The following is a 13,221-nucleotide window of genomic DNA, read 5'->3' on the forward strand; positions in this document are numbered from 1 at the left end:
CAACTTTCTTCGTTAGAAAAAACGTTTTATGGACGGATCCATGACCTTCAGGGGTGTTACAATTGTTTTCAGGGTTTTACATCGTTTCTCGAATAAAGTCTTGACGAAAATTATATGATGACGTGACGTTGAAGAAGTCAATTTAAAACAAGGACATGTTTTGGACTCCGTGAAAAAAGTATAATTTGTAATTCAAAAGCATGTGGAACTGCTGGCAAATTGTTCTTACTAAAACACACCCTTGATCAATGGTGTGGTCCAAAGAGCACTGCGGAACGTGTGTTTGTCGCGCACATAAAGCTGCATGTTCGTAGAGAATAAATCGTGTACGTTCGTATGAATCGCATGTAATAACGGTATATGCAGGGTAATACGTACGTACATGTACGTACGTACGGGGTACGTACGATGGGATCGCGGTTTATTTCGAAGCTTTTCGAGTCGAGTACGCAATGTTTGCAGGCTCATGTTTAATATCGGCGCCGGTATTTTTGTAAGGAGGTTCCCTTCTCCTTCCCTCACCTCCCCTCTTTTTCCCCCTTCTATTCCTTTTTTTTTTTTTTGGGACTCAAATTTGACGGGGGGCACGTGCCCCCGCGGCCCTCCCCTGGATCCGCGCCTGAATATGGTGAGGCTGTACGAATATGGTGAGAAAATATTAATTTGGTTTTGTTTGTTACTTGTTCAGCCAGTTGCTCAGTCATGACATGTCTATCCCATATGCCGCGGTATTGCTGCGCTGTCTGGCCACACGCCAGGCTCTCCCCACTACATGCACTACTGTACTGAGGAGTTTGTCAAAAAATACGCAAATTTTCTTACTGGCTCGTGGCTGTACTTTTTTCTATATGATGTCTCAGCTGTTCTCTTCTGGAATGCTTCTACAAACTAAAATTGATTTGCCCTAGTCCCATAATGTGACTAAAATACTGGACTCCTCGTATATCAGTCACAGAGCCACGTACGCCCATGGGCATCGCGAGGGGGGGGGGGGCAAAAAAAAAAAAAAAAAAGAAAAGAAAAGAAAAAGAGGTGCGAAGTCATAGTGGTGTAAATTTAACGAGGTTGGGGGGGGGGGCAAAATGTCCCTCCCCCCTCTAAAACTGATAAATCAAGAATTTGTTGAGAAATAATAGACTTTTTGGGGGAAAATATGTTTTGCCCCCCTCTAGAAAAAATCCTGGCGACGCCCATGCGTACGGCCTGTGAGCAGAGCCTCCCATTGCTAGGGGAGCAGAAAATTTATTAAAGATCGAAATTATTTTGTGAGCCGAAAATCAACCCAGGTATAGTTAGTATGACTGCTAAATAGCACAAAATCGTTAAATTTTGTACCTTCAGAGGTCTTGTTATCCAAAAATCATGGTAATTTGTCAAAGAATGCAGACGGTTTTGAACAAGCATTGTGTCTCTGCTATACCAGATTGTTTCCCGGCCACCCTAATTATAGTCAAAAAGGCCAAAGGGGTCAAGGAACCAGACAAGAGCTTTAATCATCTACTGAGCGTGGGTCAACTTTGGCAAAGCGCACCGCGCCTGTTACCTGTCATTCCAAAATCTTTGAAGCCCTCCGCAGTGAAGCGCACCCTCTTGTGTGCGCTCTTCATATGGAGAAGTAGGGAGCATTTGCTCATTCGCCACTAGTGCAGCTCTGTTTACGTGGGAAGACTGGCTCATGTCTAGGCGCTCTCAGCAAACTTTCGTTAATACGCGGAAAGTATGTTGGTTAAACTTACTTCCTCGCATCGAATCACAAAATATAGGTTTTCCTCTTTCAAATGAATATAATTTCTTCATGGTTAAAGGCGAATAATTATGTGCACTTTTTCATTGAAAAACGGGTAACTCAGTGAAAATTTCGCATTTCCTATGGAGGTCACGGCACATTTCCCCGATTTTTGAGGGTGCGGGTTTACTTCTTCGAACAGCACACGTGTGAACTCGGTCGCATACAATTACCTCGCACGGTTTATGAAAGATAACACAACAAGCTTTCCATTCATGTAACAACCGTTTTGATTGGTTGAGAAGAACAAGGGGCACTTTTCTTGTCAAATCAGGCATTGCTTATGTTGCGAGGATCGACCTGCTGTTTATGTAAAGTCCGGTCAACGCAGTGGGGCTGTGCAGGTCGCCGGGTCAATGCACTGTTGTGTGTGACCGCAGAGCATGCAGGGCTTTGATTTTCTGCACATATGGGTGGCAAAGTTCTCCATATGCATCCGCGGCCGTGTACTGCATCCGGGCACTTCACAGAGCGCCAAGGATTTGGGAATGACAGGCAACAGCCACGGTGTGCTTTGCCAACGTTGACGCGCGCTCAGTAAATGACTAAAGCTCTTGTTTGGTTTCCTGACCCCTGTGGCCTCTTGACTATTATTAGGGTGGCCGGGAAACAGTCTGGTAAATATCAGAGACGCCATGCTTGCTCAAAACCGTCCTTGACGAATTACCATGATTTTTGGATAACTAGACCTCTGAAGGTACCGAATTCAACAATTTTGTCGCTCCCCCAATCTCTGCAACCTCATAAAAAGTTGTCTTAATTATACTCTCTTTTTACTGACCCTACTTTTTTTTATATTTAGAACAGTTCATTGAAAGAAAAATCGGTTTTCTGGTACAACTATAGAATACAGGGCCACTCCATTCTATATCCGCGAATACATGGCTGCGGTAAATGCAGTGGACAGAGTAATTGGTGACAGATGGAATGTTCCATTCCACCCGGCTTCACCTTGTGGAATGGAACAGTCCGTCTGTCAACTCCAGTGCGTTCGATTACTTCCCCCGCGCTTACTCGTGCAAGTGCGACAGCGTTAGATTTACCTCTCACATGACTTCTCCCGCTTAGTCGAGCCTGGCCCAAGTAACCGACTGGCCGAGCCGGTTACTTGGGTAAGTATCCCATAAGGCCATGCGACGTCCGGCAGGCACCTCATCAGGCCGTATCCAAAAACGGGCTTCCACGGAGCATAGAGCTACAAACACTATATAGCTCTATGCGTCCCCGCGTATTTTCACTGGGCATGGACGTGCTTTACAGTTAATTGATTTGAATGTAGCGTGGGAAAACTGTTGCAACCTGACGCCACTTCTGCAATTGTGTAAAAAGTCTATGGAGAGTCAAAAAATTTTCCTCACAAAATTGGAAATATTTCTCAGTCCCAGATTCATGTCTTATCATTTTTGCAATGAATGACCTTCATTGAGAGGATATATGAAGAAGATTTAATGGGGGGGGGGGCAAAAATGTCCCTACCCCCCACTAAAACCATGAAAAATGATAAATCGAGAAAATGTTGGGAAAAACATGAATTTTTTGGAAAATATGTTTTGCCGCCCTCGAGAAAAAATCCTGGCGATGCCCATATTTCCAGCTCTTGCACGAAACTTTACCCGAAACCGTTTATTTAGCTTCACTGCGCGTGTCTGTCATTACGCGAGGAGCCAGGCGCGAGTAAACTGGGGGAAGTAATCGAACGCACTCCTCATAAAATCATTCTTACCATTGCACTCATAAAAAATCTTTCTTTGTTTTTTTTGTATTCCAACGGCTGAACTACGAGCAGTCACTTATTCCATTCCACCCGGCTTCGCCTTGTGGAATGGAATATTCCGTCTGTCACCTCATGAAATTATTCTTACCATTGCACTCGTTAACATTCGTTACTTGTATTTTGGTATCCCAACAGCTTCACATCGAGCAAATCCAAAAGGAAATGGATGAGCACCAACAAAAAATGGAAACGATAAAAGAAAAAATAAACAGGTACCTTAGTGAAAAAATCGTGACAAGGTGGACAAAAGCACAATTTTTTCACCAAAGCATCTCTCTTTTCGAAGAAAAGACGGACGCAAGAAATTGGATGATTAAAAGGTCAATTTATGACTTCATAATGACGTCATCAGCTAATTAAAGCCATTCCTCTGGCGAGAGGACCATCAAGCTTCTTTTATAACCCTTAAACGCTCCATCTCAACTCAGTACTGGCTACGATTCTCTGACCCAGAGGTATAGAAACCATCTTCAAAGTAGATGGTATTACCCAGGAAGGTAAACCCATTGCATTTTCCTCAAAAAGCCTATAGATCCTGTTCCAGAGCACATTCTTCAATATCGAGAGGAAGCTGTGGCACTGCTGCAGCTTTATTCGGCTGCAACTTCATTGTTGTCACTGACCATTACAACCATTGGTTACAATTTGGTGAAAAATCCTAGCCAGTGCACCACCTCGCTTGTAGCGTCTTAAGCTACAAGGATACGACTTCAACGATGTCTACAAACCTGGTCCTACGATGGTGATCGCAGATGCACCCGACAGATTGCCCAACTCTCCAAGCTCGACAACGTAACGTGATGAATCTGTAACTTAGATACACTGAGATGGTCATCCGACTGTAACTTATGTTATGTTTTTTGTCTGCCTATCTTTGGAATAAGTTTAAACATTTAAGATACCAATAATCAATTACAAAAAACTCTCTTGGCATAGAATTTGAACCATTCTCTCTGACTTAAGAACAAAAACTCACATTGCCACTTATGGTTCGCATGTTAAAACAAGGTGCCAAAATGATCACCCCAAATCCATGATTTTAGCACCTTTTTTTTTACCAAAAAAGGCTTTTTTGGCCCAAAACAACATCCGGTACTACATTACATCCCACTGACATACCACTCTAATGAAAGATCTTGTTGTTCCCTTTAATTTGATACCACATTTGTTGTTGTGATGTTTGTAGTTCTGAAGATATTATCAATTTTGTTTATGTAATAGTTAGCTGATGACGTCATAATGAAGTCATACATGTACATGTCCTTCCCATCATCCAATTTTTTGCGTCCATCTTTTTTTTCGAAAATGTATACCATGGAGATACTTTGTTGAAAAAATGGTGCTTTTGTCCACCGTGTCACGATCCTTGGCATTATTATGCCCCGCCGGCGAAGCCGAAGGGGCATACTGTTTCCACCTTGTCCGTCCGTCCGTGTGTGTGCGGGGGGGGGGGGGGTGACTACAAATTTGTATCCTTGTGGAGACACACACACAATAGGGAACAAAACATTGTAAAGGTCTCCACAGGGCAATTTCTATAGATGAATAGGTCTCCACAAGGTTTTCACGAAATAGATATATGGGTTTTACTCAAAAAATAGGAATTTCCAAGGTGGGTTGATTTGTCGCAAATGGAAGAGTTTTAGAAAAGGGATATTAAGTCCAAATTTCAGCCAAGGAAGCTAATTCTGGTTAAAATAAGAGCATTTTGAAACTTCACTTTCAAAATTGAACACTTTACTACACGAGAACAAAGGAACGTCTCCTATACAAATTTGCGAGTGTGTGTGTGTGTGTGCATGTGCATACAAATGGTTCCACATCGGAATCTGGATTGTCCATGTATGTCTTGAACCTTGATACAATGTAGCTTGCTAGTATAACTTACATGTGTAAGTTTGGACCCCATAAGACAGGCCAAGGTCATTAGGATTAAAACAATAGGATTTTATTTCATTTGATTTTTTTTAATAGTTTTTTCTTAATTTTTTTTTTTTACGAAACCAGTGTATGTACATGTGGCTTGCTAGTATAACTTATAAGTTTGGACCCCACAAGACAAAGGCCAAGGTCATTAGAATTGAAACAAAAGGATTTTATTTTGTTTTATTATTTTCATTTCCCCCCCACCAAACCAATATACATGTGCAAATGTAATCACTCACTCAAATATTAGGGGCCTGTACACTGTCTATGCATGTACATGTTTTGTGTATAATCAATGTGGCTTCTTCACCTTTTTTCTTGGACAGCCATATTTTTAATTGAAACAACAGAAAACAAATACATGTACATGTACATGTATCCAAAACTTGAGACTTGCATCGTAGTACATGTATATGTATCCAAAACTTGAGACTTGCATCGTAGTACATGTACATGTTTATGCAGCTCTGTAGGTTGTTTTTAGGATTTTGAGTCACTTTAGGATCCCATAGGCCAACTGTTCGCATTATTAAAACCCAAAGAAATAATGTCGTGATGATAACTCAAGCTTATTCAAATAAGTATATATTCTTTTGATTATTTAAGAATTCTTATTTTCATGTAGGCCTTGTAAATGCTCAAAGGATTACGCTAAAAGGATTTGCCTTTGAGAAAGGTCTTGCTTTAGACTGAAAATATTCTGTCGCTAAAAACAAAAATTCATTATGGGATCATAGCCTAAAGAAAACAATAACGATGTTGAACGTTCCATGTGACCCAGTTAATGTTAATAATAGAGTGGTGCTATGTGATGGAAATAGGCATGGTTGCGGGGCATTTGTGTTTTTTAACACTACTTTTCTTGTTGTCACTAAGGTACATGTCACTGGTGACGTCACAGGATCTGAAACTTTTGAAGGAGAGACATCTCAAAGATTCCAAGGTGGGGTGTAGAGGGTAAGGGCATTTTCGACTGTTTGCCAGTAATTCATGTACATCACTATTTGTCCAAGCAAAGACTCTAATTCAAACAACATCGTGTAATGATGACGTCATGATGACGTCATCAGGTGTTTATTTATAGGCAATTAAATTGTGACACTTTTAATATTTAGAAATGCATAAGAAGTCAACCGTACGCGTCCGCAGCATTCTGTTGCCGGCAAGTGGTAGAGTAGGTTGAGGTCTTTATTTCATTCAGTGTGCGTGCAATCACGTGACCCTTGCTTCCGGTCGAAAAAGGCCAAAACCGGAAGTGGCTTATTTTTTAAAAGCGGTAATAGGTATGAACTTGCTTTTAACGGTGTTAGTCACTTGGCTGATAGTATTCTGCAAATCATCTACCGATGACGTCATGCAATCTTCGAGCGCCCTCTAGCGACAGGTTGAAAAAAAATTTAAATGTATTTTGAATAGATGTCTGAGGTGAAGTTTGTCAGAATCACCTTAATATTGGTGTATATGATGACCTTGACCCACTTAAGACGTGTGCGTAGTTTTAGGCGAATGACGTCATCAGACCGGAAGTTATAATAAAAAGACTCTTTTTCATTTGAAAATTCCTGAAAAATCAACCATGGCAGTTATATTAGTTTTTACTTCAATTGTCGATTCAAGGGTAGGTCTAAAATATTTCAAAGCTTCGAGGCAATAAGCGAACTCGGACATGCCCTGCGTACGCTTAAAAGTTCAGGTTGACAATACATCTGCTTTAAAATATGCACAGGACGTCCACAATGTATATGTACATGCACGAACGTTGTACATACGCACATACATCGTATGTCAGTCAGCCCGCAGAGCACGTGTTGCTGAGGTCAAATCCTGTCCACAGTGACCGTTTTAGCCGATTCCGCCTAACTTTGACAGATTTTATGTTCATGCATGCGCATAGTCAGGGACTTATAATTGATAAAAAAATCATTCTGCAGAAAAGCCCTATGTTACGTATTTAAAGGTGCAGTTTTTCTGCAGTGGGATTTTCCACAAGTCTTTTCCTATACAACACTGATATCTTACTGAGTTGTTCTGAACTTCGGCCAAGAATTACTATGAGAAGGACAGAGAAATCATATTTTTTCGCGCTGTCATTTGATTCAAAATATTCCCAAGAGTCAGAATATCAAGTACTATTTTCTGAAAATGTTTCAGTTCAAAAGCAAATCACATATTTAAAGGTGCAGTTTTTCTGCAGTGGGATTTTTGAGCCCATTGACTTTGAATTTCATCTAAAAATATGCGGACTTTGGATAACTGTGCGCTGAATTACCCCAAGCTAGACTTGCCCTAAATTAAATAGCTGGGAAAAGTGTCACGATATAAATAACACTATTTTCTACTCACAATATTAGTTGTGGAGACAGCAAATGGCAAGTGAAGTGCGCCGCACCTGCGGCGTACACGTAACCAAGCTCCTTAGCAACTTTAAGATACGCGCTATAAATTTGGCTTCAGTAAGCGCCCAACTATGCGGTTTGTGCATGCAGTGTAATGCCAATGCGCCCAATTCCGCACCGCACACTAAAAGAGCCCAACGCGCAACAGCGCTTTCACTGGTACCCTGTACTGCCAAGCACTCATGCTTGCGCACTATGTACATTTTATGTGCGCAGCTAAAAATTTTTAAAAAGGGTTACATTAATAGTCACTAGAGTCATGTTTCTCCAATGTCCTAGGGTATAGCCAGTGTCACTGAATGACTTGCCACCGAAGGACCACTCGCCCCTGCAGGCCTCCCAGGAAGATTGCGTGCATGAGTGACGTGGAGGACTTCAGCGGGAGCTTATGGAACACAGCCTCAGCTGTGCACAGGCCCGTCACCAAGGGGGGGGGGGGGGGGGGGGGGGGGGGGGCTGGTGGGGCCGGCCCCCCTCGGCGAGCAATTGGCCCCCCAACGGTGGCCCCCCTTGTTGGTACTATTTGGCCCCTCCTGATGCTCGGGGCTTGCGACGGGCCTGGCTGTGCACAAAACATACAGGTTAGTAATCATCTCATTGGAGAGGGCATCCCCTGCCCAAATTTCTGGGTCAAAATTTTATATTTCACAAGTTCCTCATTCAAATGCCACCTACATAAACATGCACCGAAGCAACAAACCTCAACCAGTTAACTTCAAATGGTTGTTGACATGTACTACTACATGTTGACATGTACTACTACATGTTGACATGTACTACTACAGATAATGAATGTTAGTAAGTGCAATGGTAAGATTAATTTCATGAGGTGAAATGAAATGTTCCATTCCACGAGGCGAAAATTTTACCTCCGAATGAAATTATTCTTTCCATTGCACGAATGTGAAACATTCATTATTTGTTTTATATAACACCTGAATAAATCCTCTTCATCTGATTGGTTGACTTTTAATAGCCAATTTATTCAAGTTAACAACTGTTTAAAAGTTCGACAAGTTCAGAGCTGTCCCATTTAACTGATGTAAAAGGTTGAGAACTATCATATTCATTTTATCTCGATTTAAAACTATTCCACAAGTTTAGAAGTGTTATTACCAATTCATGCAAGGCAAGTTAAAAGCTGTTCCACAAGTGCAAAACTTGAACAGTGCAACAAGTTCAGAACTTTTACATCCAATTTATGTAAGTTAAAAGCTGTTCCGCAGTGCCACCATTCGCAGCAGTCAAACCGTGCAATGGAAGTTCTATTCACCATGCAATAGAACCTTCATTGCACTGTGTGCTGCGTGCCGCGTGTGCGCCGTGCGTTGAGACAAATAATTCAATGACATGTGATCAATGATCCACCAATCAGATGACAGGGATTTATTCAGGTGTTTTATAAAGAGAGACAATTAATGGAGGTGGCAGTGACTAATTAATTACTTGTGTAAATAATTGTAATTTATTAGATACTATTATGAATATTATTATTTGCATTTGCAACTGTATACCTTTTACCGACATGAAATAAATGTTGAACAATGAGATTTATAGTTAACAAGGGGTAAATTAAGCTTCAAAATCAAACAAGCCCAATGATATGTCCCACAGTGACCAAAGAATGGCCCAGCAGGGGTTGGTCACAATAGTAAAGTTCCCCATTCCTCAATGCCCCATGCGCACGTAAAAAAAACAAGGTAACACTCATCGCTAAGAGAAGGAGTTTGCCCGGTGTTTTTGGCAGTGGCTGCTTAATGCGTTGCAGCAGCTTGTGAACTTTTTTTTCTTGAAGAGGTAGAAGAAGACAAAATCGACCGCGAGAAAAGGCAACACACGCGAACCGCAGATAAATTGTTTTTATATATCTTGTATGATTTCCTGTAAAATATTGTGCAGGGATGCTGAGCAAGAGCTTGCGACCAATATCCGCCGTCTGCAAATTGAACAGTGAGCTTCTTAAAACTAACCAAAAGATGGAGAGGCAGCTTGGCGACACCAGAGCCAACCTGGCTGCCTCCAGGCAAGAGTGCAGCGGCCTGAAGCAATCCATTGCACAGGTGACCGCGGCACAGGCTGGCATCACGGCCGAACTATCCCCCGCTAAAACCATGAAAAATGATAAATCGAGAATATTTTGAGAAAAACAGGAATTTTTTGGGAAAATATGTTTTGCTCCCCTCTAGAAAGAAATCCTGGCTATGCCCATATTTCCAGCTCTTGTACAAAACTTTACCCGAAACCGTTTATTTAGCTTCACTGTGCATGTCTGTCATTATGCGAGGAGCCAGGCGCGAGTAAGCTGGGGGAAGTTATCGAACGCACTCCTCATAAAATTATTCTTACCAAAAAAGGATAATTTACATCTTGTAAAATTTTTAAATCCTGCCCAGGTTCCAATCTGAAGTCCATCCAGATGATCCTTAATAAGACAGCAGACGGTACAGGCATAGACTCCAACACCCTGGCCTTACAGATGAAGGGCCATCCTGAGCTGAGGGACAAGCTTCATGTCGTCACCTCTTGAGGGCCTTTGCCTGTCTACCCTGGGGTGGTCAACTCAGAATTACCTGGTAGGTACAGTGGACTCTCTGCCCAAAAACTCTTCCTTTTAAGGAAAAAGGTTAGATGGAACTCTTGAACGCATTGTCGCCCAACACCTTGTGCTGATGTTAAGATATTGGATGATCGTAGTGCAGTGTTTATACAGCACTCTTATACCACACTCTTGGATTGCTCACACTTATTACCCCTGTTCATCAGGCCATGAGAACACTTTCCTGCTGAAGCTCGAGATCAGCAGTATATGGTCTGCACCCCCCATATATACTCAATGGAGAGAGGTAATTGTAGTAATGTATCTTGCCCAAGAACAACAGCGACGTGTCCCCTGTCAAGGTTGACCCAACATGACATCATGCATGAGTCAAACATGGGAACCTTTTGACCACAGGATTCCCCCCGATTTTTAAACACTGTATACTCAGTGTGTTACCTCCTGAGTAAAAGTTGGAAAAAAACCTCCATCTTATGCAAAATTCCATCTTATGTATGCGATACTCGCTGCTATGTACATCATATCCCCTTAGATCGGTGGATGAGTGGTAAGACATCTGCACTAGAAAGCAGGAGGTCGTGGGTTCGAGTCCCACCCGAGTAATTTTTTCCAACTTTCACTCAGGAGGTAACACACTGACCATTTATACTGTCCGTTTATATGTACAGTTAATACATCGGTGAAGGGCAAAACCTAATTGATTTACATCACCCCGACGCAAAATTCTATCTTATGAATACTGCATCAAATAAGTCATACATCTTTTGCATAAAAACATTTGTTGTGTGGGAGAGGGAAGTACCTCAGACAGTCAGACCACCATTTAAACAGAAGATCTGACCTGACACGTGTACATGAGGACATACAAGGGCCTCATGATTCTGACATTTAGTATGCCTGTACAAATTTTAATAATGTTGAACCCTGCGTCATAGGTCAATCTAACAATCTACGCACTAACCAGCTGACAATCTACGCCCTTGCCAGTATCAGACTTTAAACGGCCAGCAAGAACCTGCCGTTTTGAGTCTGTGTTTAGATTAACCACCATTTTGCTCGTCTCATTTTGAATATTCTTTGGGGTCTTTTTTCCTCAGAGGATCTCAAGACATCTATCACCAGGCATCTTCTCAACATGCATCTCGACCCCAAATGGCAAGCTCAACTGAACCAATACATGGTGTCCAAATTTGTGCCGGTTACGCTGGATCAGAACAAAGGTTTGTTAAAATAAACAAACAAATGTCCCGATAAACCAAAAAGGGAAACCGACGATTATTTCATTATAAAATATATTGCATTATTACAATAAAACAATTGTAACAAAATAAGCAGAGACAATGCTATATTTTAAAAAATAATAATAAATCGTTGTTGAAATCAGTACTCATAAATTGTAACTTGTCATGATGCAATTTTGTGCTCTAAATTAATAATGAAAGATACATATTTTATAATGTAAACATGTTTTTTATTTTTTTTTATTTTACTGAAACCAAAGAGACTATTTGTCAATGTTCAAGTTATTGTCACATCTTGCTGTGTGCAATGAGTTCGTTAGCAGGGCTCAAGTTTTGTGTGAAAACAGTACCTGAAAGTATTGTTTACTGGACCAATGTTCATTGGCAGTTAAAATTGAAACACTGTTACTTAGAGCCATGTGAATCATTTGCAGTTACCGGGAGAAGCATTGATTTAATGACAAAACTCTGCTCAAAGTCAAGATAGGAGTGGTACCAAATACCCTTTGAAAATATTCCAGCTGAAATTGTTTCGTTTGGATGAAAACTGAGGTGGTGTTGAAAGAGGGTGTCCACGGAACATTTTAACATTAATGCATTAGCAATGGAATCGAGTTACAAGACACCCCAAAAAAGTGAATGTATTTCCTCGGTTTTCTTAAAATGTATGCTATCTGATCAACCTTCAACAGGTTAGTTGTCATGCACCCTGCTTCAGACTTTTAGCAATTTTGTTGCTTCAAACAAAAGTAAAGGCACAAGAAGCAAATAATCATATGTACCTTTTAAGAAAGTTGCAGTCATTAGGATTATACAAGAAGTGCATTTCATTGCTTCTGATGGTAAACGGGAAACATCAAATGTGAACATTTTTAATAGTCAACTGACTCTTGCATGTGTAGGATTAGTCATGATCATGATAATCTGAGACCAGATTTGGATAGCACATGCAATCATGAAAGGCATGTATTCATCTGAGTGCAATGTGTAATTATAAAACATCAAGATGAATTTGTATTCCCTTTGTTTTAAGTTACCAAAACTTCCAAAGAATTTATATACGATTTAGAAGTGTTTTTGTCATTTCGCATAACCATCACTAAAGAGTGAAATACATTTGAACATCAAAACAATGTGAGTTACAGTGAAGTGCAAATTTATTTATGCAAATGCGATAAGGTTTTCTGTCATGGATATTGGTATGAACGTAGATGATGTGGATATGATTCGCCTACTTTAGTGTACATGTAGTTGTGTTTGTCATTTATAATACATGCACACCATATAGTTATTAAACTTATCAGAATTTATGTGCTGTAAATTTTGGATTTTTGTGACTTGGTTTAAAAATTAACAGTCACTTCTTTCATTTCCAATGGCAAATTATTAAAGTGGATGCGGTGTTTAAAACGAATCAGACTTTCTATTCTATAAATGTTCTAGTTTTCTGGCAACGTGATGTTAGAAATGAACTCTTTTGAACTTTTAATAAAATTGTATTTTCAATGGCAAATTTTATATTAAATGCATGTACATGTAGA

At 40.6% G+C, this 13,221-nt stretch overlaps 1 long non-coding RNA gene across 4 annotated transcripts; it reads left to right on the forward strand.

Annotated features, from left to right (window-relative positions):
- Positions 1-8,177: 8,177 nt before the first annotated feature.
- LOC119722068 lies at positions 8,178-11,628 on the forward strand. 4 transcript variants are annotated; one of them, XR_005270403.1, is made up of 4 exons: positions 8,178-8,463; positions 9,782-9,942; positions 10,276-10,455; positions 11,537-11,628. It is a non-coding gene; the product is annotated as an uncharacterized LOC119722068 (long non-coding RNA). The 4 variants fall into 4 exon arrangements; XR_005270405.1 differs by having other exon boundaries at positions 9,782-9,832; XR_005270402.1 differs by lacking the exon at positions 9,782-9,942.
- The last annotated feature ends 1,593 nt before the right edge of the window (positions 11,629-13,221 follow it).

This window comes from Patiria miniata, unplaced genomic scaffold (genome assembly GCF_015706575.1).
Source record: "Patiria miniata isolate m_02_andy unplaced genomic scaffold, ASM1570657v1 HiC_scaffold_1, whole genome shotgun sequence".
In the NCBI taxonomy this organism is placed as follows: domain Eukaryota; kingdom Metazoa; phylum Echinodermata; class Asteroidea; order Valvatida; family Asterinidae; genus Patiria; species Patiria miniata.